This window comes from Myotis myotis, unplaced genomic scaffold, assembly GCF_014108235.1.
Source record: "Myotis myotis isolate mMyoMyo1 unplaced genomic scaffold, mMyoMyo1.p scaffold_m19_p_1, whole genome shotgun sequence".
NCBI lineage: Eukaryota > Metazoa > Chordata > Mammalia > Chiroptera > Vespertilionidae > Myotis > Myotis myotis.
Genome location: NW_023416313.1, coordinates 84,077,131 through 84,094,309, shown reverse-complemented (window position 1 = coordinate 84,094,309; position 17,179 = coordinate 84,077,131). Strand labels below are relative to the sequence as shown.

The window sequence follows — 17,179 nt, the reverse complement described above, 5'->3', positions numbered from 1 at the left end:
CTCTCCCTTCCTCTCTGTGAAAAATCAATAAAATATATTTTTTTAAAAAAATCATTGCTTTGAAAACCGGAACAGGAAGAATTGTTTAAGTTAGCTAGCATTTCTCTATCTCACTCCCTGTCACTAGGCCTCTTCATCCTGTTGCAGTTGACAGAAATGTGCTAAAGACCAGAAATGTGACAGGAACATCCAAGGACAGGAGAGGACATTATTAGTGAACTCTACAAGTCACAAAGACTGAATAAAGGCATTGTTGGCCACATTCTGAATACAGATCCTCTTAGAATCTTAAAAGTGGTTATTTAGGTCAAATAAAGTACTATTTTTTACATAAAGTAATTATATAAAAACTGCTAGATAGAGTCCCACCTACTATTGAAAGAAGTTTTTAGGGATAAAATAGGCATGTTTAAGGAGTTTTAGGAATTAGGAGATCCATGGGGGAGAACCTCAGGCTGCAAAGCTGGGAGCTGCCAGAAGGCACACATTCACTGAATAAGGGGGCTGCCAGAAGGCATACATTCACAGAATAAGGGGGCCCCTGGGAGCTGCCAAAAGGGATACACTTACAGAATAAAGGGAGAGGAAGCCACTCATTCACAGAATAAAGAGGAGGTCACAGGGAATAGAAAAACAAAAGGGAGAAAAAGAAGGGAACCCTGCGTGGGGTTTGAGCTCTGAAGCTGCTGTAGTGACCACTCAGAGAGGATATCAGGACACAAAGAACTGCAGCCTTTATAAACCTTAGACAAGAGGGCCTTAGTGGATCGCTCTCCCCCTCCCCATGTGGGAGTCTGTGTTTGTTTCCCAACAAATTTCCACCTTTTCCTATTCCACCTTTTATCTGTGGCTTCATTATTTGAATCCACCTGGATAAGAACCATAGCAATCACCTTTGCATCCTGCCCAGAGGAAAAACCACACGTTCCCGTTTCACTATCTAGGTGTGAGAGGCAAAGCAAGGTTCCCCAGGATGTGGCCTTAAACTTCCAAATGAAATGGGTGGAGTCCCAGCTGGCTTGTCTCAGTGGATAGATCATCAGCCTGTGGACTGAGGGTTCCAGGATCCATTCCAGTCAAGGACACATGTTTGGGTTGCGGGCTCAATCCCAAGAAGGCGGTGTGCAGAAGGCAGTCGATCAATGATTCTTCCTCATCATTGATGTTTCTATCTCTCCCTTTCCGTTCCTCTCTGAAATAAAAAAAAAGAAAGAAAAAGAAAAAGAAAAGAAATGAGTGGAGAGCATTGTGACACAAAATCTAAGAATAGGAGATACCTTCATTTCTAGGCCAATTGAGAGTCAATATCAGAAAAGTTTATCAAAGGTAATAAGGTTGAAATTACTGAGCTATGGTTCAGGGGCAAACTCCAAGTTGCTCATTCATCCTCTAAATGCCGCTATAGAGGTTTATAGACAATCCTCCAGACCACCTCCTACTTTCGCTTTCCTACTTCACTGATTTCCTGTATTTGGACTTTGTGCCTTGTTCTCCTTCACTTGGGCTGGTTTGCTCCTTAACAAGCTCCTGGCTTTGACTTTGATCTTAAGTCTGCTCTCCATTCTCTGTCTCCCAAGTCACTGTGGCCTGGACACTTCACTAAGCACATTCTGCGCTAGAGCCTGGATGGAGAAAAATCAGGTAAGGAGTTAAGCCAGCTGTAGGGATGCAGGTTCCCACCTGCTGACCCTCAGGGCTGGTCCTAGGACAGGGGCTGTGCAGAAAAACAGCAGAGGCTGGGGACTGGCCAGGGCATGACACTCATGAATAGCTCCAAAGCTACCAGGTTATGCCCTTGGATGAGTCCTTCAACCTGATTTATTATTTTATTGGCCCTTCTCTGACTTGCCTGTCTCCATTATATCATTCCTGGAGTGTGGCAATCACAAGTTCACGTAGCAATTGAGGTGCAAATTAGCCCTGTTTGTGAACAAACTATGATAAAGTTTTGCTGGAAGTTTTCCCACATGCTGATAGGCTTATTTAGTTGCAATAATAGACTGGAACATCTGAGGAGAGAGAATAATTTAGATATAATACTTCCTAACTTTGATTTTAAGAAGTCTTATTCTTAAGAGATTATCTTATTTAAAAAATCAGTTTATATTCCTCTAAGTTTTTTTTCGGGTTTAAATTTTTTTTTTATAGTTTAATGTATTTTAATAGCAAACTTACAGGAACAGCACAGAAGACAGACAACATTAAAAACATGTACTTGCATGTAGGACAACTAAGTTAGAAAAGTATAGTGAATGGATGGAATCTACTGTATGATAAAAATGCTACAAACACCATTTAGTTGCCATCAATAAGAAATTTACTTGTTTTAAAAAAATCCAAATGCTGGCATTGTCCAGAAAAATTTAACAGGTTTATTTATATTGTTATAAAGTTGAACTGCTGAAACTTGTTCACTGAAACATTTGACTTGCATTAATGCTTTATGTCCCCGCATTTATATTACAAAAACTCACACACAAATGAAAATGGAAAAACTGCCAAATACCTGATTTGTCCCCTATTTTCAACTTGCAATCATATACTTAGGTACCTTTTGACCCCATGGAAAAAAAAACAAAAAAAACCTAACGTTCAGAACTACCAATAACAGGAAGAAGAGAAAAAATTTTAAAAGAATGAAATGTTTCCATCATAGTGGATTCTTAAGCACGTTCTCCACGTATGCGGCGTGCTAGCTGGATGTCTTTTGGCATAATTGTTACACGTTTGGCATGGATAGCACACAGGTTGGTGTCTTCAAACAGGCCAACCAGATAGGCCTCACTTGCCTCCTGCAAAGCACCAATGGCCGCGCTCTGGAAGCGCAGGCCTGTTTTGAAGTCCTGAGCAATTTCTCGCACCAGACGCTGGAAGGGAAGCTTGCGAATGAGAAGCTCAGTGGACTTCTGATAACGTCTAATTTCATGAAGTGCCACGGTACCAGGCCTGTAGCGATGCGGCTTCTTCACCCCTCCGGTAGAGGGCGCACTCTTCCGAGCGGCTTTGGTCGCCAGCTGCTTCCGAGGCGCTTTGCCCCCCGTCGGTCGGCTTGCGGGCGGTCTGCTTGGTACGAGACATGGCGCAGGGACCTCGTCACTTACCCCCCTTCTCCTTCGGCTGGAGCTCGGCGAGCTGGAGGCGGCGCAGGCGTTGGAGAGCGATGGCGGCGGCGAACACAATTGAAAGATCAGGTTTAAAAATTTTTAATTTGCATAATAAAAAGTGTGCATTTCATTAGTTAAAATAATTTGAACCCCCCCAAATGACACTCTGATTAAATTGTATTTGACAGCCTGCAGGACACCTTGGACCAGCTTGGTTTTCTCTGTAGATTCCACTGTCATCCCACCCACTTTCTTCCTTCACCAGCAAGTTCTTTCCTTCCCTGCCAGCCAGACAGGCCGATGGGAGAGGCAGGGGTGGCCTTCACTGTCAGTAGGTCTCTGATGTGAAAAGGGGCAGCACAGTCATTTAAACAGACCCAACCTCTTTGCATCTTAAAAAATTAAACCACTAAAAGAAGTAAAATAAGAAGGCAATGCTTGTGGAATGTACAGTGCATATCGGCCGTGCATGCCTCATTATGATTCGCCTGCTTGCTTCTCCTATTCAATCATTTCTTTTAAAAAAATATATTTTATTGATTTTTTTTTTTTTACAGAGAGGAAGGGAGAGGGATAGAAACATCGATGAGAGAGAAACATCGATCAGCTGCCTCTTGCACACCTCCTACTGGGGATGTGCCTGCAACCAAGGTACATGCCCTTGACTGGAATCGAACCTGGGACCTTTCAGTCCGCAGGCTGATGCTCTATTCACTGAGCCAAACCGGTTAGGGCAATCATTTCTTTCTTAAGAGGTATCTCTTTATTGATTGCAGAGAGGAAGGGAGAGGGAGAGAGAGAGAAACATCAATGATGAGAGAGAATCATTGATCAGCTGCTTCCTGCATGCCCCCTACTGGGGATCCAGCCCGCAACCCGGGCATGTGCCCTTCACATGAATCGAACCTGGGGCCCTTCAGTCCTCAGGCTGACGCTATTCACTGAGGCAAACCAGCTAGGGTGTGTTGTTGTTTTTCCCCCCATTATTGGTTATTATGCCCCCCCTAATACTCTTTCTTTGTTCAATTTAAAGTCAACCAAGCAGTACATTAATTTGCTAGCAAAGTGGCATAAATTGGTGGTTTACACGGCAGAAAAGTTATCTCACAGTTCTAAAAGCTAGAAGTCCAAAACCAAAGTATTGGCAGGGTTGAATCCTTCAGAGTCTGTGAGGGAGAATTGGGTCCCGTGGCCGTGGTAGCCTCAGACAAGCTTGGGCTTGTAGAAGGGTTCTCTGTTTCTGTCCAAACTTCCCCCTTTTAATAAGGACACAAGTCATATTGGATTAGGTCCCACCCAGATAACATCTTAATTTGATCATTTTCAAAGAGCCTATTTCCAAATAAGGTCACAGGTACTGGGGATTAGGATTGCAACATTTTTTTTAAGCGAGAGAATTCAACCCATAGCAGTTCCTAGCCTCAATTACACCTGCAAAATCCTTTCTGCCAAATACTCTAACATAATAACTGAAGCTAGGAGCAAACTCATAGGGGCCATCTTAAAGTGGTTGTTTTCATTTACATTTCTTGTAGTTCCCATCTGTAAACGGCAAAACTAGAGGGTAGCAAAAGAATTCAGAGCCAAGACTCAAACTTGTTAGAGAAGACTTATTAAGCAAGCGAAGAAAAAGCATACTCAAGGTGGGAGGAGGGCGGGGGCTGGAAGAGGTTAATGGGAGGAAAAGGAGGACCTATACTTCCAGCAACAAAGATTAAAAGAAAAAAATCATCAGAACACCCACGTAAAAGTAAAAGTATACTCCAAAAGAAATTTTTAGCCCGGCCTGCGTGCTTAGTGGTTCAGCATCGGCCTATGAACCAGGAGGTCATGGTTTGATTCCCGTCAGGACACGTGCCTGGATTGAGGGCCCGATCTCCAATGGGGGCATGCAGGAGGCAGCCGATCGATCGATCAGTCTCTCTCATTGGGTTTGGGCTAGGGCTCCTTTAACCCCTCCCATCGAAGGAGAGGTTAACTGTTTCCTCTTTGAGCTGACCTGTCAGGGCTTGTCCCGTCATCTTCTGTCCTTGAATGGAAGTTAGATGGGGCTTTTCTCCAGCCCCCTTGTTCTTCTCTACTGGTGGAGGTCCACCACATGACTAGCTACATGTCAGGAGAAAAAGCTCAGGGGAGAATCTGACCTGCATGACCAGAGAAGATCTAGGGGAGGAAAGGGTGCCTTAGGGGTGAGGTCCTCATTAACAGTGCTTATCTCCAATACTTGTTCTACCAGTTTTTCCCATTGTTGGGTGTCCAGGATGTTCTGCCGTGGTGATCTTATACTTGGCCCATTGTCCTTGCTCTGCTCATGTCTGTCTAATTCAGTGGTTCTCAATCTTCCTAATGCTGCGACCCTTTAATACAGTTCCTCATGTGTGGTGACCCCCAACCATAAAATTATTTTTGTTGCTACTTCATAACTGTAATTTTGCTACTATTATGAATCTTAATGTAAATATCTGATATGCAGGATGTATTTAGGCGACCCCTGTGAAAGGGTCGTTCGACCCCCAAAAGGGTCGCGACCCACAGGTTGAGAACCGCTGGATTGCCTACCACATATCTATGAAATGTTTCAGATTATGCTCAAAGCACTCCTTATGGACAAAAAGTAATGCCTTCCAGAGGGTAGAATCTAGAGAGGGTCTAGTTCTAATCATGTAAGGGTTTGAAAGTCTGGAGAATTATTATACATTTAAATGTTAAAACTATTACATCACTTTTAATTTTCTTTAATTATTATTTATGTGAAAATATAGATTGTTTTAAAAGTGTTATTTTATCTTAAGGAACATATATAAAGATAGCAGCAGGGAATTAAGATATTCAGAGCTATGGTAATTGTAACTGTAAAAGAGTCATTTATTAATGAATTTTACTTTATATGGGTGCTAATTGCATTTGCTAGACTTTCAGCAGTGTGCAGTGTCCAAAGAGTTACCTCTGACATGAGCAAAAATACATTTTTAGATTTCAGGACTCATATGTAGACTTGGTAATGATTTCTAACACCAGATAACATTAGCAGTGCTTTGTATAGCTCCTAGGTGAAACGCTTTTTATTTTACAGCATACTATACAGAAAAATCTATAGATTGTAGTGTGAATTAAATTTGAAATATGTAGTTACGACATGTCACGGCTTAGGGTCTCAATGACTCAGCAATTACAAGCACTATCTTTCTAGGAGAAAATGGACCACAGTGATTGTATTAGCTTGCTAGGGCCACCATAACAAAATACCACGGGCTGGGTGGCTTGAATAACATAAATCTATTTTCTCACAGTTCTGCAGGATCAAGTCCAAGATCAAAGTGTTGGTAGGCTTGGTTTCTCCTGAGGCCTCCTCTCTCCTTGGTTTCTCACTGTGTCCTCACGTGGATTTCCCCATGGTGTCTCTTTGCATGTCCAAATTTCCTCTTCTTGTGAGGACACCAGTCAGATTGGATTAGGACCCACCTTAACTCAATCATCACTTTAAAAGCCCTATTTCCAGATATGGTCACATATTGAGAGGTTAGGGCTTCAACATATGAATTTGGGAGGAAATAGTTCAGCCCATAACAGTGGTCAAGCTTGTGAGTTTTAGAATCAGTGAAACTAATGTCAAAAGTCATGCTTTCAGCACTGTATCAGTCAGGATGGTCCAGGTTTGACTGCAGTGATAAACAATCCCAAGACAAAGATTTATTTTTCACTCATGCTCTATGCTCACTGTGGATTGGCTGGGTTCCCTGTCCTCTATTGTCCTGACTCCAGAACCCAAGTTGTCAGAGCTGACATCAATACCTGAAACATTGATGACAGGCGGAAAAAGCACTGAGGCAAATTTCACACTGACTCCTCATGAGAAATCAAGTCTGACCAGTGCCTGGAAGGAACATAAACTGGAATATTTGTAAGTAGCCTCAATATCAATGGAAACCACTTACTATTAAGTGCCATTAGGTAAGTTATTTAATCCTTCCAGGCCTCATTTTTTTTTTCTGAATGTAAAAGTACATAATAGTGAAAGGAGTTTTAGGGGTAAAATAGGCAGGTTTAGGAGTTTTAGGAATAAAGAGGTCCCATGGGGGAGGAATGTATAGGTGAGGGCTTGGAGCCTTTAGAAGGCATACATTCACAGGGAAAAAAAAAAAAAAGTGCCACAGGATAAGGGGAGGAAGCTATCCACTCACAGAAGAGAGGGAAAAGCCACAGGGTATAAAGAAAAAGGAAATAAACTTTCATGTAGCACAGAGAAATGCCGACAAATGGTAGAAAAAGGAGAACAGATTTTCACAGGAGATAGAGAAATGTTACAAGTTAAGGGGGAGAGGAAAAGAGGGGTACCACGTGGGATTTGGGCTTTGAAACTGATATTCTGCAAAAAGAGTGACCAATCATAAGGGAGCATGAAGAAACAAAGAACTACAGCATTTATAAAGCTTAGAAAAAGCGGCTCAGTGGGTTACCCCCTTGGAGTCCCTTCCCTATGTGGGTGCCTATATTTGCTTCCAATAAATTTCTGCCCTTTTCATCTACCACCTTTGTCTGTGGCCTCATTCTTCGAATCCATCTGGACAAGGACCCGGGAAAGAAATCACCCTTGTATCCTGCTCAGGACAACAAGCTGAATCAACAGCAATACTGAAACATGTCACATAAGGTTCTTGTGAAGATTAGCTAATGAAAATAATACACTTACATAGTGTTTGGAAAAGGTTAAATGCTCAATGTATGTTAGGTATTATTATTATTGTTATTATTATTAATTATTACTGTAAATAGGATTAGAAATTTCTTCAGATGGGAGCAATGTAGAGATCTAGTCAACTCTTTCAAAAAAATAAAAATAAAATAAATGTGGAAACAGAGGCCCAGAGTGGATAAGCGACTTTCAGATGGAATAGAACCCAAGTGTGAAAATTTGTAACTTTAGCCCATCATTCTCTGTACTGTGCTGACTTTCACAGTCTGCTTTAAGCACATAGACTATAATGGTAATTTATAGAGTTTGGGAGAATTCCAGATCCTGTAATACTTTAATGGACTGGGAGACAAGAAGTGCTTTAGGCAGAGTCTCTTTATCAAAAGGTTAGTGGTTGTAAAATAGGGACAGGGACCCATAGGGAAAAATCCAGATGAGCTGCTGAAAATGAGAAAGAAATGAGAAGAAAAATGCTGCCAAACCTGACAGCTGGCACCACTACGCAAGAACAAGGAGTCACCTGAGCTGACAGGTGGGTATGAACTGAGTATAGAAAATACTAGAGAGAAAAGAGCTGCAAGAGTGTCCACAGATGCCCTCCTCACAGGTATGATCCCTTTATGAACATATTTCCTGAATTAATTTTCACACTAGGGAAGTGGTCTCTCTACTGGGAATAACAAGACATCTCAACATCTCCTTGGGCAAACAGCAGTTTGACTTCGAGGGGTCTGCTCATTCCTTTATCTTGCAGAATGCAGAGGAGAATGCAGAGGAGAGGTGCCAATTCTTCCCTGTTTCTCCCAATTCCTGGCGAACATTAGCTTGTCATTTAGGAATGCAGTCTATTGAAAGGTGTTCTGGCTTTTTAAAAAAATTAACAATGCTGCAAAACAGAATTTCTGGCCCTAGCTGGTTTGGCTCAGCAGATAGAGCGACGGCCTGTGGACTGAAAGATCCTCGGTTCCCTTCCAGTTAGGGGCACATGCCCGGGTTGTGGGCTCGGTCTCCCGTGGGGGGCGTGCAGGAGGCAGCTGATCAATGATTCTCTGTCATCATTGATGTTTCTATCTCTTCCTCTCCCTTCCTTTCTGAAATAAATTAAATATACATATATTTAAAAATAAATAAATTAAAAAACAAAACAAAAGAGAATTTCTGAGAGAGCCAGAATTATGTGGAATCCATTTGTCCCAGGCATAGGTTCATTTGAGAACACAGAATTTGGAATCTGGCCAAGTGACCTGGGTTATAACTCTAACGCCAGTCATTTTAATTATGTGACTTGTACAGGTTACTTAATGTCCACAAGCACCCATTCCCCTGTCAATAAAACAGAGATAATAATAGTATGTACATAGCTCCTGAGGTTCTTGTGAAGATTAAGTGACATCTATCATCAAGAAATGTTAGCTGCTGCCCAGTCAGCATGGCTCAGTGGTTGAATGTCGACCTATGAACCAGGAGGTCACAATTCGATTCCTGGTCAGGACACATGCCCAGGTTGTGAGCTTGATCCCCAGTGTGGGCTGTGCAGGAGGCAGCCAATTAATGATTCTCTATCATCATTGATGTTTCTCTCTCTCTCTCCCTTCCTCACTGAAATAAAAAAACTATATTTAAAAGAAGAAATGTGGAGAGAAACCAAGATGGCAGCATAGGTTAACGCTGGAGATTGCTGCCTCGAACAACCACTTCAAAAAACAATTAAAAGATGGAACGGACATCATCCAGAACCACAGGAAGGCTGGCTGAGTGGAAATTCTACAACTAGGAGGAAAGAGAATATCATACCCAGACTCAGAGGAGGCGCAGTGCTGAAGTGAAATACTAAGGTGCGGAGTGCACATGGAGTGGGCTGGAGGCAGAGGGCGCGGTTGTTGTTTTCAATCGGGAGGGAGTTTCAGACTCTGAGCTCCAGATCCGGGCGAGTCTCTAGGGACCCAGACTCAAATGGGAGAAGCGGGACTGTCTGGCTTCGGTCGGAACTCGAAGGCAGCTTTCTCTCCGAGGTTTGCAGCGGTTGCTGGGACTCTGTGAGGCAGAGCCCCTTGGGACGGAACTGAGAGCAGCCATAACTGCTCGCTCCGGCCCACCCTGTAGATCCCCGGGGACCCGCCCCACTCAAGCTCTGCGCAGAGCCATTTGCCGGATAGCCTCAGGCAAATGGTAGATTAGCACCGCCCTAGAGATCCAGCACAGAAGCTCTCCCACTGCAGACACAGCGGACTCTCATAGCCAGTTAGCCTGGAGGTCAAATCACCCCCGGTATTGCCGACAACAGTCAAGGCTTAACTACAACAAGACTGCCCACAAAGACCACTAGGGGGTGCACCAAGAAAGCATAAAAAATGCAGAGACAAAGAAACAGGACAAAATTGTCAATGGAGGATATTGAGTTCAGAACCACACTTTTCAGGTCTCTTAAGAACTGTCTAGAAGTCACCGATAAATGTAGTGAGATCCTCAAGAAATCTAATGAGACCCTCGATGTTATGATAAAGACCCAACTAGAAATTAAGCATACACGGACTGAAATAACGAATACTATACAGACTCCCAACAGCAGACCAGAAGAGCGCAAGAATCAAGGCAAAGATTTGAAATGCGAAGAAGCAAAAAACACCCAACCGGAAAAGCAAAATGAAAAAAGAATCCGAAAATACGAAGATAGTGTAAGGAGCCTCTGGGACAGCTTCAAGCGTACCAACATCAGAATTATATGGGTGCCAGAAGATGAGAGAGAGCAAGATATTGAAAACCTATTTGAAGAAATAATGACAGAAAACTTCCCCCACCTGGTGAAAGAAATAGACTTACAGGTCCAGGAAGCGCAGAGAACCCCAAACAAAAGGAATCCAAAGAGGACCACACCAAGACACATCATAATTAAAATGCCAAGAGCAAAAGACAAAGAGAGAATCTTAAAAACAGCAAGAGGAAGAAACTCAGTTACCTACAAGGGAATACCCATACGACTGTCAGCTGATTTCTCAACAGAAACTTTGCAGGCCAGAAGGGAATGGCAAGAAATATTCAAAGTGATGAATACCAAGAACCTACAACCAAGATTTCTTTATCCAGCAAAGCTATCATTCAGAATTGAAGGTCAGATAAAGAGCTTCACAGATAAGGAAAAGCTAAAGGAGTTCATCACCACCAAACCAGGATTATATGAAATGCTGAAAGGTATCCTTTAAGAAGAGGAAGAAGAAGAAAAAGGTAAAGATATAAATTATGAACAACAAACATGCATCTATCAACAAGTGAATCTAAGAATCAAGTGAATAAATAATCTGGTGATCATAATATAATCAGGGACATAGAAAGGGAATGGACTGACTATTCTTGGGGGGGAAAGGGGTGTGGGAGATGCGGGAAGAGACTGGACAAAAATCGTGCACCTATGGATGAGGACAGTGGGTGGGGAGTGAGGGCGGAGGGTTGGGCGGGAACTGGGAGGAGGGGAGTTATGGGGGGAAAAAAGAGGAACAAATGTAATAATCTGAACAATAAATATTTAATTTAAAAAATAAATAAAAGAAGAAATGTTAGTTGCAATCATTATCCTCATTGTCACACTAACAGAGTTTCTTCAGACACAAATCAGTTTCAAAATGAATTTTTAAAATGAAATCTATCTTTCCTTTGTAAATCTGATAGTGAAGATAAAGCTTTGTAGCTTTATTCTCATTTATTGTTGTTAGTGGAATTAACTTTCAGCATCGTAAATTTATGTTTATATTCAGGAAAATATCGCTTACTAAATTTTCTTGGGTTAGAAATCTGTGCACAAATGTAATAGATTTTCTCAATGTGAAGGGAGCCCAATTTTGATGAAAAGAATACTAAATTTGGCCATCAAGAAACTTACAGTTTTATGCAAGAACATGGTTAGTCACCAGCTAGATGGCCTCGGACTATTACTTTAACCCTTTGCTTCCTTATTCATCAAATTTAGTATCTAATGAGGTCTGACTGGGTAAGCAAAGAGGATTCACCAGAAGTTCAAAGTCTCAATTTGAACAATTGTAAGAATAATCATGCCTCTAACAAAAATATGGAAGTTAGAAAGAAAAAATAGTCTGTTGTGCATGAACATAAACTTGCTTTTAAACGTGTCGAGTTTGAGAATGATGGTGGAACGTCTGAATGGAAATGTCTAGGCATCAGTTGGAAATCTACAATTGGATTTCAGCAGCAATGTTAAGGCAGAAAAATGTCGATGTTAGGACCGTTACATAGAATACTTGACGTTATTAAAGTGAATGATAATGTTAATGATAAATATGCAGATATGAAAAGAGCTAGAAGGCTAGCAAATTATATTTGGGAAAAGGAGTGGAAATTAGAGAAGAAATTAGTGGGAAATTACAACAGCGTGGTGCCACAGGTATAAATGTGCACTTCTCTGTGGTCAGCAGTGATGCGTGAAGGAGTAGGTAAGGAATTGACTGTGTGAACTGACTACCCCCCACCCTCACCACCCCCATGCTGGAAAACATACACACACACACACACACACACACACACACAAAGTCTTTGCGCTTAATTAAGCACTGAATAGGCCACCAACTTCTAACTCCTGACAACAAGGGAAGAGAATGTCAAGAAAAATCCGGAAACAAAATGTCAGTGACAGCAGGAAATACAAATCATGAGTGAGACTCGAGAGTTAAAGTCCATTGAGTTTAACTCTGAGAAATTGTCTGTGGCTTTGAACAGTGCTTGTTCCTCAGTGGAGTGGGCTGGTGAAAAGTCATATAGTTGCGAATTGACAGAAAAGTGACTGATGAAGAAGTGGAGAGAAATCCAGTTCAGGAGTGAAAAGACTTGGTGTGATAGTCAAAGGGAAAAGGGGGAAGGAAAGAGAAACATGCTGTGTATGGGGGCACAGGGAAGAAAGGCCATTTTGAGGAAACGGTTGAGGTGAGATCTCAGAGCACCCATGTAATCAAGCAGAGTGAAGCTTTGAAACATTCATCTAACATACTGATAATTCTTTAAATATTTACTCATCGGGCTTAGATTAGTTTAGTCGAGAACTCTGTTAAAAGCAACTTCTGTTTCTAGAATTCATCATTATTTTAAGCAAAGGTATAGACTCTACATAGACTGATTGACGAGCATGTTGATGGTAAAATGTGATTACCTTAGCAATTTGAATGAGTGACCCCCCCTCCCCAATTTTTCTTTTTCTTTAACTAATTATAATAATCCTCAAGGAGCCTTGTTTTGCTCCATCGCTGCATCTAATGTCGGCCCTCAGTGACTCCTTCCCAACCTACTGCATCCAACGTTTATGAGAAGGGGGAGCTAACAAACTAATTAGAGCGGTAGCTTAAGAAAATATGAATTGTGGTACAGGCCCACACCAAAAAGGCTTACATGCACAGAAATCAAGCTTTGGGGCTTGCCCAGACATCCAAAACTGCTAACCTCAGACTTTATCTCACACTTGGAACATTGGTATTGTTTTGCTTTGTTTTGTACTTTAGCACACTGCATAGAAGTTTGCCATACTCATGGAATAAAAACTGCTTTTCAATGTAGGTGAGGTCTACATTGGGAAAAGTATGTATGAGAACATTTGGGAATATAACCCAACCATTTTGCCATGAGTAAAAATATGCAAATTGAAAAAAATAATAGAATCTACTTTAGCTGTTAAAATTTTGAGGATGGCTATAAATTGGTTAATTTTTTGTGTCAAATAAAAACACAACAGCACATGTTGTCTCTGCCAAATACCTATCTCTGTTGATATTCTGTGGCCTCTGTATAATCATTAAATGGAAGGAAAATTTTTACAAAAAGTTATGTTGACATGCTCATGTTCCTGTACAATGAATATTTATATCTGCATCTTGAAGTTAAAAGACTTTGAGGAAAAGGTAAAGAAAAGAATAGGCATTATAAGTGGGTGCACCAAATTGAAGATGTTGGGCTAAAAGTGGGATCGTGGATGTTTTTTATTTCTCCTTTTGCTCATCTACAATTGCTTTCATTGCTGTTCTTGTAAAAACAAACAAACAAATAAAAACAAAGATGAGCAAGATCTGACTATGCCTCACATAAAATATATGGCAAAGTTTGTGCTTTTGTAAGAATGGTATTTTAAAAATATATATATTTTTTATTGATTTCAGAGAGGAAGGGAGAAGGATAGAGAGATAGAAACATCAACGATGAGAGAAAATCATTGATGGCTGCCTCCTGCACACCCCCTACTGGGGATCGAGCCCACAACCCAGGCATGTGCCACTGGCTGGAATCCAACCTGGGACCCTTCAGTCCACAGTCTGACGATCTATCCACTGTGCCAAATCAGCTAGGGCTGTAAGAGTGGTTTTTTTGGTATAAACAGACTAAGTTATAACCTTATAAGCAGAAAAGGAAAAATCAAATATTCCAGCATTCTCTTTCCTTTACAGTGGTCTACCATGTTTCTAGCCTGTTTTCTCAGGCTCCTTTTTCATGAGTATAAGTGACTTTTTTTCTTTATTAGCAGTTTTATTTTCTATTCGATCTTTTTCTCCCCCACAAGTGATAAGATTCCCCTTTCTAAACAAATAATGCTCTTTGCCTCATCTAAAAACCGAAATGTGATATCCTTATTTAGTAAGTTATCTTGGGTCTTTTAGGGAAGCCAGCTATATTCAGAACAATCTGAATTACATATGTAGATAAACCAATCAATCAGTTGTGATTCAGTCTATGGTGACAAAATTTACAAGGACCTCAAGGTGGATGCCACACCAAACTCTTGCCCACATTAATGTTGAGTTAACTATTATAATTAAAACATTTCTTGAACTTATTTTACTTTAGTACAAGCAGGTATAACTGATGTTCTCTTTATTTTACAAATGTCATTATTCTTTAAGAAGAATCTGACGGTGGAGATGATCAGCTTGCTTTCTGATTTTAACTCTGAATTGTTATATGTTTTGCTGGTAATTTATTTTAATCAACATATTATTTTTAAATGTGAAAATATGTTATGCACCTAAAATTTACTATCAAGTTACATCATCTTTTAAAAAAATGAAGTAAATGGACATGCAAAATAGATTTGGAGCCATCATAGTAAAAAAAAAAACATGTACTTGTAAATGACAATCTGTCATTTCTGGGGATGTTTAAATTGACATTTTTGTGTCTCAGCAAACATCCAATTTGGACAGAATCAGGAGTTAAAAAAATAACATATCCAACCTGAGCCATAATTTCTTATTTGCAAATATAAGAACTCTGTCATTTGAAATAAAACCAACTTCTTTTTATTATTTCAAGAAGTGCCCTTACTTATCCAAAAGAAGTACAGAGAATAAATAACCAAGGCCACAAAACAATCCTTGTGAGATTGCCAATTTTGTAACAAAATGTTAATTAACTTCTAAACATTCTCTTTTTGAATATTTCTCAAATTCATTGTGTTATTACATATTTTTCTACCACCATAATTTTTATAATTGTATCTTCATGTTTTAAACCAAACACATAAGTCCATTTTATTATAGAACATAGAAATATGTTTATGGTATGACTATAATGCTTATAAGCACACATAATTTCAGTCTCTAAAATATTCTGTATAATTTGCAATGAACAATAAATCTTTGAAAAACATTTCAAGTGGATGTACCTTAAGATCAAAGTTTTCAGCACTTCCATAAGGTCATGAAGTAGTTATTGGATAAGCTCCAAAAAGATCTCAACAGATATTGATGGGTAATTAAATCATAACTCATAAAGTATATTGCTTGGTCTTTTATTGTACGAATTCCTTCTTTTTTCTTTTTAGATATATAAGCCCACATTACCTCGTTTCAGATTTTTTTTTAATTCTTTATAACTTTGTCATTTCACACCATGAAAAATGCTCATTCTTAGCAGCCTATCGAAATAATTGAAGAAAAATTGATTCAGATATTTTAATCAAATCCATTAGTTATAGGTAGCCCATTCAGTAGGGTAATTGAGAGAAAACTTCAGATTTGTTGCTCTGGAAAGGAAAAACTACCCTGCAAAACTTTGACTGATGTTGGTGTTCAAATGGTTCTTGTAATTGTTTGTGATTATTCAGAAAGACATTCACCACGCTGACATACTCCAAAGCAACACTGTAGAGTGAGAAAAGCTCTGCTTGTGAATCAGAGTATCTGTTTGACTCTCCTATTGCCATGTCCTCATGCATAAAATGATGACAATAATAATGATATCTCAGGTGGTAAATAATGCACTGGAAACTGCCTGCCACGTAATCAACTCACAATAGATGTTAGTTTTCCCCCTTTGAACAATAAATATAAGTGGAATATCTACTGATTTTTCAACGTAATAGTGTGCCGTGCTCAGTATGGCCAGGGGTGAACCTGAGGGGTGGGCAGTGAAGGATTAAAGAAGACAGATAAGAGAATAAAGCTGGGGCTAGGTGGGACGCTGCTCTCTGAAGAGACAGTGCCACAGCCTGCAAGCCGAGTCTTTATTTTATAGCCAGTTTCCACAAGGCCAAGTAAGGGCCTGGTCAAGATGTTCATAATGTTCTCACGGGTTTCAAAGTTACACAGTTACATGCACCTGAACTTTATCAAGCTTTGTTTTGGCAGCACTTGCTGTACCTCCCACAGCCTATATCACTTAGCCTCCTGGGACCACAGGTTCGGACCATAAGGTCAAGCTTACAACTATAACCTTTGGCTATAATTGTGCTGGGAGGGCTTTGCCCTCCAAGCTGGGACTTGCACGTGGCTTTGCCACGAGAGGACTGTGCCTTCTCATTAGTCCGAGGCTTGAACCTGTCCAAAACGCTGTAGTCGCTTTCCACATAATAGAACTGTTTTTCTTTCATTTTGCAAATATTTCTTGAACCAGTCAGTCAGGGTTTGGGCATGAAAACAGACACCACTTAATATATTTCCAGTATTAATGCCAGGAATTAGAGGCTTGCAAAATGGTGGGAAGTATAGGGAAAGCCGCCAGCTTCCCTATACAAGGCCAGGGAGGCTGCCCGCAACAATCAGCCTGTAGCACCAAAAGATTCTCAAGAGCTTGTGCAAGATACTCCTTAGTATCAAGTACCCCTGCGAGGTTCCCTGTGACCCCTCAGGCTGCAGAACTACTGCCGATGATTTTCAGGGAGCTTGCCTGGAAGCTGCTTGGAACCCCACAGCTGCTCCCTCACCTGCCTGCAACTGCCTCCAGAAAATAATGATTCCCTTCTATTCTAAAACTTGTGATGCCTCTAGCTGCAACAGGATTCTGGGAAATGTAGTTCTCAGCTTCTCCTGCCATGGAGACCGTGGGAGAGATGGGCGGGAGTGATTCCAAATTGACTCCAGATAATCTAGCACATCTTGTGAGTGCCAGGCTCAGTGCT

At 40.7% G+C, this 17,179-nt stretch overlaps 1 pseudogene; it reads right to left on the bottom strand.

Moving 5' to 3' along the window:
- Window positions 1–2,294: 2,294 nt before the first annotated feature.
- Window positions 2,295–3,166, bottom strand: LOC118672951 (annotated as a pseudogene).
- Between the last annotated feature and the right edge of the window lie 14,013 nt (window positions 3,167–17,179).